The sequence below is a fragment of the Ursus arctos genome, unplaced genomic scaffold, assembly GCF_023065955.2.
Source record: "Ursus arctos isolate Adak ecotype North America unplaced genomic scaffold, UrsArc2.0 scaffold_7, whole genome shotgun sequence".
NCBI lineage: Eukaryota > Metazoa > Chordata > Mammalia > Carnivora > Ursidae > Ursus > Ursus arctos.
In genome coordinates this window covers 78,271,012-78,279,233 of record NW_026623089.1, presented here as the reverse complement: position 1 = coordinate 78,279,233, position 8,222 = coordinate 78,271,012, and the positions used below count along the sequence as shown (strand labels likewise).

The following is an 8,222-nucleotide window of genomic DNA, read 5'->3' as shown; positions in this document are numbered from 1 at the left end:
ATCCAAAGTTGCAGTAAGGATCAAATATCTAAAACAGCTACCGACCCTTGGCTTGTCACAGAAGTGAGCGGTGTTGCCACCATGTGAGCCCATGCCACCGTGTCTCAAGTGCTCGCCCGGCCTCTACTCACCAGGGTCAGTGTGGTGATGCGGACACATCAGGGCTTTGAAGTCGGACACCTGTGCCAATCCCGCCTCTGCCCTTACTGGCAACTCCACTCTGGACAAGCTGCTTCAACTTTGTGAAACTCCCTTTCCTTGTACATTAAACAAAATGGGAATAATATCTATCTTTCAGGCAGGTTTGTGGGTTTTTTGCCATGGATTAGAACTAGGGTATGAACACACATACACACATGACTATATATAATATATATGTCAATATTCATATATATACACACATATATGAATATATAATATTGTGTAATATATAAAATATATAATATTTGTATAAATATACATGTATTTGTTTATATACAAGTGGCAAACAATGAGCCTGTAACAAATAGTAGCAGCGGTCATCATAATTAGTAGCAGTGCTACTAATTATCATATAATCATGGTGGGTCTTAGCCATTGCAGAGCCAATTTAAATTGGGAATACCCAGAGTTTTGTTTGTTGGGGTTTTTTATTTCATTTTATTGTGCTATTTCATCCCTTTGGAGCCATCAGACTGCGTCTGTCCTCAGTATGTCTACGAGCTCTTTCTTCCTCAGAGAGCCCAGGCTTCCACTGCTGGTGAACAGGACAATGAAAGGAGGACGCCATGTTTTCTCCCCACAATCATTTCCAGCTGGGGCTGAATTTACGGGGATGATCCCGAGGAAGATCTGCAGCCACATGCCATCTGCTAAAAGCCAAAAAGGAGACCTGAGTCTGATCATGTCATTCTTCTTAAAACCTTTTGGTGGCCTTCCAGTTGTTCTTAGGGCAAAGACTAAATCCCTTCTCAAGACCTTCCAGGCCCTTCAGATCTGGCCCTTACTCATCCCTCCATTCTTCCTGGCTCCACATCCCAGCCACCCTGACCTTCCGGCGCTTTCTGGAGCACTGTCTCCTCTGCCAAGAACAGGCCCCCTCTCCCAGTGCTTCACCGTGTAACCCCTTCCGGTCCCAACGGAAATGTCATTTTTTTTAAAGGAAGAGTTACTGAACCTCCAGACTGGATTAGGTTCTTCACAGATATCCTATTGTTATTAACTCATGGTTTGTGAGATTCCATTTAGTGTCTAGCACTTGGAGACACGAAGTTTCTTGAGGGCAGTGACCCAGTTGTCCTTTCTCATGGCTGAAGCCATCCCAGGGCTTAGCGGGGCGAGGCACAGAAACTTGCTGCGTAAATATTTGTTGAATGGATAAGTAGAGTAGTGGGTGGAAGCATGCAGTTTTAGTCTTGCGACGCCCAGTTGGGATCTGTGCAAGGTCCCTCTGGGGAATGCGAGTCGTTCCGAGAGACAGATGGGCCATAAACAGCAGTTCTGTGAACAGAAGAGGACAAATAATGTGTATTGACGGAGGAAGACCTTCTCCACACAGGACTCGTCAGTTTGCAGGCAAGTCCCTCGACAAAGGACACACATACACTGCCCGCCATGGGGGTGAGGACAGGGACCCCCGGGGCCCCAGCCCAACAGCTGCCCTCACCTAAGGGACTAGCCCTACGCTAGAGAGTCACTGGTCATATGCGGCTCTCGCACCCTTAAGAATCGGCCATTGTGACCGAGGAACTGATTTTTTTTAATGGGATTTCATTCTATAATTGACATTTAAATTTAAAAACGGATCCTTAATTCAGTTAATAGAAAAAATTTGAGTAGTTTTGAAACAACTCAGATAGGCGAAGCTCCTTTTTCAAGTGTAGATCTTAGGAAGTCTAAACACGATTAAGCATTGCTAAAGAAAAATCTAGCATCCCATTTGAAGTGTAACATATACCAAATTTCAAAGACAGTGCCCCCCAAATGGCAAAATTTCTCATTAATGATTTTTATATCAACTACTTATTGAAAAATGAGTTTGGAAACATTAGATCAAATAAAATGCATTACTAAAATTAACTTTATTGGATTCTTTTTCTCTTTTCAGTGTGGTTTGGAGGAATTTGTAAATCGCTTCTGCGGCCCTAATTCTCTTTCCTTGGGACCAGCTTTCGCTAGACTGCTGATTTCGAGAAAGAAACCTGGAAGAACATCTCCCTTTCAAGCCGGAGCCCATAGGTTTTAAACAGACATCACCACGGCCCCTATTTGGAAGGAGGAGACCACTGAAAGGAGAAGCTTCCTTCTTTTTTTTTTTTTTTTTAAGATTTTATTTATTTATTTGTCAGAGAGCGCACAAGTAGGGGGAGCAGCAGGCAGAGGGAGAAGCAGACTCCCCGCTGAGCAGGGAGCCCCATGCAGGACTCGATCCCACGACTCTGGGATCATGACCTGAGCCGAAGGCAGACGCTTCACCGACTGAGGCACCCAGGCATCCCCCAACAATCTTCCTTCTTTGCATGAAAAAATCATCATATTAAAACCTGAAATGGTAGCCACCCGAGTAATATCAAGGGTTGTGGAGAAGGAGCACAATTTATCTTCCTGCACAGAGTGCTGGAACGTTCCTCCCTGCGGCATTTCCAACCGTGAGGGAGCTGTAGATCCTGCAGGGCGTCGGTGAGGCTGGGCTGCCGGCGTACCAGCGAAAGCCATGATGAAATGAGGATCGTGGCTGTAAATTACTCTGTTCTCCTGAAGTACCTTTCCTCCATACATCGTGCAGGCCTTCATGAATGCTAATTAAATCGTTCACAACGGCCTCCAAGGTCAAAATCTCACCTCCTTTGACTGAGGAGAAACTGCTGTGTTGTCTGTCTAAGGCCACAGAGCCAAGCCACCAGGACCAGGCAGGCGTGCGGCACGGTCTTTCCCTCCACTGGGCTGCTAACCCACGTCGCTTCTCGGAGGACGCCAGGCAGTTTTTCACAGAATTATTCTTGCTTCCCAGACTGCCAGCCTGCACTCCCTGCTACTTAGACCCTATCCAAGAGGAGTGATCTTTGGCGAGTGAGGAAAAAAAGCTGGTTTTACCAAGTACTTCTTCCATGGAGAGCGGTTGACTTGAAAACAGACTTCAGGCAGGTAAACTCGAACGGTTTCTTCGCAGGTGTGACTTGGAGCTTTGCTGTTCAAAATGTGGTTGGCTGCTTGGCGGTACTGACGTCATCTGGGATCTTATGAATGCAGAAGCTCAGGCCCTACTCCAGGCCTACTGAATGAGAATGGGCGTTTGCACAAACTCCCGCAGGATTTGGGTGCACATTAAAGCCTGAGAAGTGTCCAGTGTGGGTTATAACCCAGCTCCCTCACTGTAAGCGACTGAAGGGAATCCACTGACACTCTCCTCTGGACGTCCATCCCCTTCTCTCTCTCTCTCTCTCTCTCTCTCTCTCTCTCACCAACACACACACAGTTGTAAAACTTCCGCAGACTTGATTCTTTCTAAGGCTCTCAGTTTCCCCTCCCTGGTGGCACTGGTGTGCACCTGCACAGGAGGCTCGTGGCGCCTACTTATCTCCAGCTTGAGACGACCACAGCCCTCCGGGGCTCCACCATTGGACTAGCAGAGCAGCGCACCCCCAGGTGAGTCCGAGCCCCGGCAGGTAATGTGGGGGGAGCACAGAGAGCCACGTAGGTTTCAGAAAGGAAGCGAAATCTGTTCTTCCAGTACACACACACTTGGGCTGCTTGTCATACGCCATTAGATGAAAGCTTGCTTTCACAAAGTCATCCGCGCATTCTCATTTCTCATAAAACATGGTCTTACCATTTGCTTTCCCACTTCTGATAGAAGTGGAAGGTGCAAGAAATATTTCATATTTCCCTGAACGTTCCTCCAGAAGACGGCTAACAGCATAAACACAGCCGCAGCTTGGCTTCTCCCAGGAATGGGAAGAGTTGCGTGCACAGAGGGGGCACGCTGGTGGGAAGGCGGCGAGAGTCTCGGCTCTAGCCATTGTCTGCAGGCGGGAATCTGGGCCCATTTTACTGGATCCTCCCGCTTCTCAAAGAGAAGCCGGAAATCTGGATTTTTATGTGAAATCTCCCATTTTTTTTAATGTTGGCAATTAATTCAATTTCTTTAAACATTGTGCAGGCCAAACAAAACATATCTACAAGCCAAAATACACACCCTCTGGACTGTGGTTTCCATGTCTCTTAGAGCAAAGTCTCAAAAGAGAGCATCTTACTGGTTTCGTTGAGGGTAGGTGTCCACCATGATCCTTTCAAGCAAGGGCTCAGAGTGTGGAATCCGTTGTATTCCACTTTTCAGCAGGGACTGGGCAGCAAAGGGCCATTTCCAAAGAAGGAATATGAGTTGGGTGACCATCCCAATACATATGTCACATTGACAGATATAAAAATAGGCGATTCTGGGGGACAATAAACCACACACTTTATTAAAAGTCAGGTTTATTGGGGTATAAACTCACTCTTTTTAGTTCATGATTCCATGAGTTTTGACTTATGTACACAGTCCTATAATCACGACCACGATCAACATAGAACAATTCCATCACCCCCCAAATTTCCCTCATGTCCCTTTAAAGACAGCCCCCTTCCCCTCGCTCCTGGCAACCGCTGATCTGTTCTCTGTCCCTCTAGGTGTGCCTTTTTTTCAGAATGTCATATAAATGGAATCATCCAGTTTATAGCCTTTCGAGTCTGGCTTCTTTCACATAACATAATGCATCTGAGATTTAATCGTGTTATTACATAGATCAGCAGCTCATTTCTTTTTACTGCCAGCTCACGCTCAGTGGCATGGGTGAACCGCAACATGCTTACCCGTTTGCCAATTAAAGGACACTTGGTGATTGTGAATAAAGCCCCTGCAAACGTTCACAAAGAGACTTTAGTGAGAAAATAGTTTTAATTTCTCTTGGGTAAATTACCTAGGAGTGGCATTTTTTAAGTCTTATGGTAAGCATATGCTTAATGTAATAAGAAATTGCTGAACTGGTTTCCAAAGTGGCGGAACCACTGGGCATTCCCAAGAGCAACATTTGAGGGTTCTCATCGCTAGGGATCCTCTCCCGCACTTGCCCTTGTCGGCATCTTGCTTTTGTTCTAGCCCCTCTGAGAGGTGCGGCGTGCCACCCGCGTAGCTCGTCCTGGAAACCTGCGGTCTCGGCACAAACAACAAAATACGATTTCTGCTATGATGCCTTATCCTCACGCAGACTGACCCACCCATCCAGCACATTCTTGTGTGTAATAAGTTAAATGATTTTTAATTCCACCAGACTCAAATCCCCCTGACGTGACTTACGGCCATTCTACTCCTGAGCCGTGAGAGATCGTGGACAAGCGCCAAGAAAGAAGGCCACTTTGAATCGCTCTTTCACCCGATAAAAATCATACCGAAACCCAGTGTAAACATACAAGAAGTGGTCAGATTCGGGTTACATATTAACGGTGTTTGGTCAGGCTGGAGCAAGGCCCCTTCACTTATCACTGTCGGCACCCCTCCGTACCTGCACGAGGCTCGACTGGATTTACAGGAGATCTTTTGAAAAGATGCAGAGAAGGTGAACAGCGCACATTTCCTGGCAATAAATTTAAAAGGTTGCTAAAGCATTCCAGAGATTTTCGCTCGACAGTCTTCTGGCCAACACATCTGCAATCCGCCAATCCTTACAAATCGGTGTTTTTACATCTTATTCTCACAAACATCTTTGCAAATACCTTGCTCTCTGCTGGCACGTCGGGCAAATCCAGCCTCTTCCGTGGTCTGGAGCCACAGAAATCGAACGCTGCTTAATGCATGCAAGATTGAGCTAACTGCAGTTAAAATAAATGTTCAGACCAGTCCGTTTGGCTCCCTCATCCCTACCAGATAATTCCATTCTGCGGTTCCACTCTCTCATCACAGAGGTGTCCAGTAAAATAAGCAAGCTCGGGGCCAAAATGATATGGAAACGAAACTACCACTCTAAAAATGAGGGCTGTGATACATGGTGTCACGGACCCCCACGCTCGGCACTCTCCGTATCCACGTGCCTTTCGCCATGTTCTTCCCACGAAAGGGGCAAAGTGTATCTTTCCTCCCAGTGACTGTGGGGCCAGCGCCCGATTTGCTGTGGTCCATGGGACAGCTCCGCAGTGGGGGAGTGGGAGTCCTGAGTCTCAGCCTGAAGACGTCTCATGTCGTGTGCTTGTACCTCCGCCATCATCATGAGACGAACTTGTCCCGAGCAGCCCACAGGACCCGGAAAGACAAAGAGAGAGGCAGATGACCCGCACACCTACACTGAGAAGCAGACCCGCCCCATTGAGTCCAGCCTGGATCAGCTGAACCCCAACCAAGCCGATGCATGACCCGTAATCAATGTCTGGACTGGACTGCGAGCTCGGGACTGCTTTGTCAAGTAGCAAAAGCCAGCAGATAGAAGCACACTCCTGAATTAGGAATTCTACCTGGAGAAACATGATGCCAGCCGCTCAGGATTTTTAACTCTGCCTACTTCCTACACAGGGTTAATTCATAAAAGCAGAAACATCGGACACGTCCCAAGGCCCAGTGGGAGAAATCCCGCAGAGCTGTGCATTGTTGCCCCGGTGGGAGAAGGTGCAGACACTTCATCCTCGTGGCTGGAGGGACGTGGGGACAGGAGCTGAAGTCACCGTCGTGCCACAGGTCCCTCCATCTGCAACTCTTCCTCCTGCAGCTTTTCTCGTGTGTTCGTGGCACTGGTTCTCAAGCGGGGGTGAGTTTGCTCCGCAGGGGACATTTGACAATGTCTGAAAACATTTGGGGTTGTCACAACTGCGGGGGAGGGAGGCGTTGCTGGCATTTCAGTGAGGAGAGGACAGGACTGCTGCCAAATCCCACAGCACACGGCGCAGCCCCAACAGCCAAGAATCATCTGGCCCAAACGTCAACAGGGCTGAGGTGGACAAACCTCACTGTTCTAAGGTTTACACTGAAACAAGCTCATGCTTCCCCTTATAAGAGTGTGTAAGCTTGCATCTCAGCAATCGTGTGCTAAACGTATCCAAATAAAGAAAAATTAGCCTTGTTTACGTTCAAGCCCACCTGACCTTCAGTATACCACATGCAATATGTATGAATACACACTTTCTTCCAAGTATAAACGACTCTTTTTCCATAAATGTCCTGAGTAAATAATAGTCGACTGAAGAAAACCTTCGTGTGTTCGTGGCACTGGTTAAGCACTTCTGTACATCTAGAAATAATTGTTAGTACCTCAATTTAGCTGTCAGGAAAAATCCCACTTTATTCCAAATATTTTTGGATAAACAAATAAATAGGCAAAGGTGTCCAGGTCTGATTGGGGCCCTCACCCCAACCCCCCTAAAGGGCACTAGGGCTTTAAAATGTGACAGAGTGGTCTGGGATATGAGGCCATTTGGGTGCAATTGCTGTATTATGACAATATCCTTTAGTGTTTCAGTAACTAAACCCTCTTAATGACATCCTAGGGAGACCAGCCTAATATTGAATTCTAGCCTCAACGTCTTGGGTCCGTGCCAAGAAAAATAACCTGCTCCCCCAGAATCATTGAGAATTGATGGGGGTCATCAGGCTAGTGAGTCAACTGTGGTTGAATTATAGGTGTGGAACAGTATACGTGTGGCTCTTTCTGATGAAAGGCTGTGTTTGGCTAGGATGTCTGAAATAACGGAGCTGGCAGAGCTGGGGTGACCATGAAGACAGCGCGAAGGCTTTTAAGGCATCCGTGTGTAACAGAAGGTTCTGTGCATGTTTGAAGATGCAAGGAACTTGGAAATAAACTGGGAATTCAACAAAAGAGAGGACCCAAGATGGTATGCTCAGGATTTGAGAGGATGAAGAGAAAATAAGTCTGTTGGAATAGCATTTCAAATCCAGGACAAAAGATACAGTTACAGGGGAGGAGCTACAAAGCCAAAATTTAGCAGAAGGAGATAGGTAAGGTCAGGGAACCACCATGACCAGGGGCCAGAGGACCTGTGGTTGGCATGGTCATTCCTCAGCCATATTCTGTGACCTGACCACAAAGCTGGTGGTCAAGATTGGATTGGTTTGAAGACTCAAGGCCACTAGAGTAGCCTACTGAGAATTGAGGGTGAGTACTGTGGTGATATTTTTTAAGGGTCTGATTATTGCTAACTTGTGCCAAGCTTAATTAATACTGTATTGCTAACCTAACTTGACTAGGGGACAAGAGGATTTA

General features: G+C 46.9%; 1 long non-coding RNA gene across 1 annotated transcript; it reads right to left on the bottom strand.

The window, feature by feature from the left end:
* Nucleotides 1-610: 610 nt before the first annotated feature.
* On the bottom strand, nucleotides 611-6,848 carry LOC130543054 (uncharacterized). Its single transcript, XR_008958078.1, has 2 exons — nucleotides 5,520-6,848; nucleotides 611-1,479 (listed from the first exon to the last, which is right to left on the bottom strand). It is a non-coding gene; the product is annotated as an uncharacterized LOC130543054 (long non-coding RNA).
* Between the last annotated feature and the right edge of the window lie 1,374 nt (nucleotides 6,849-8,222).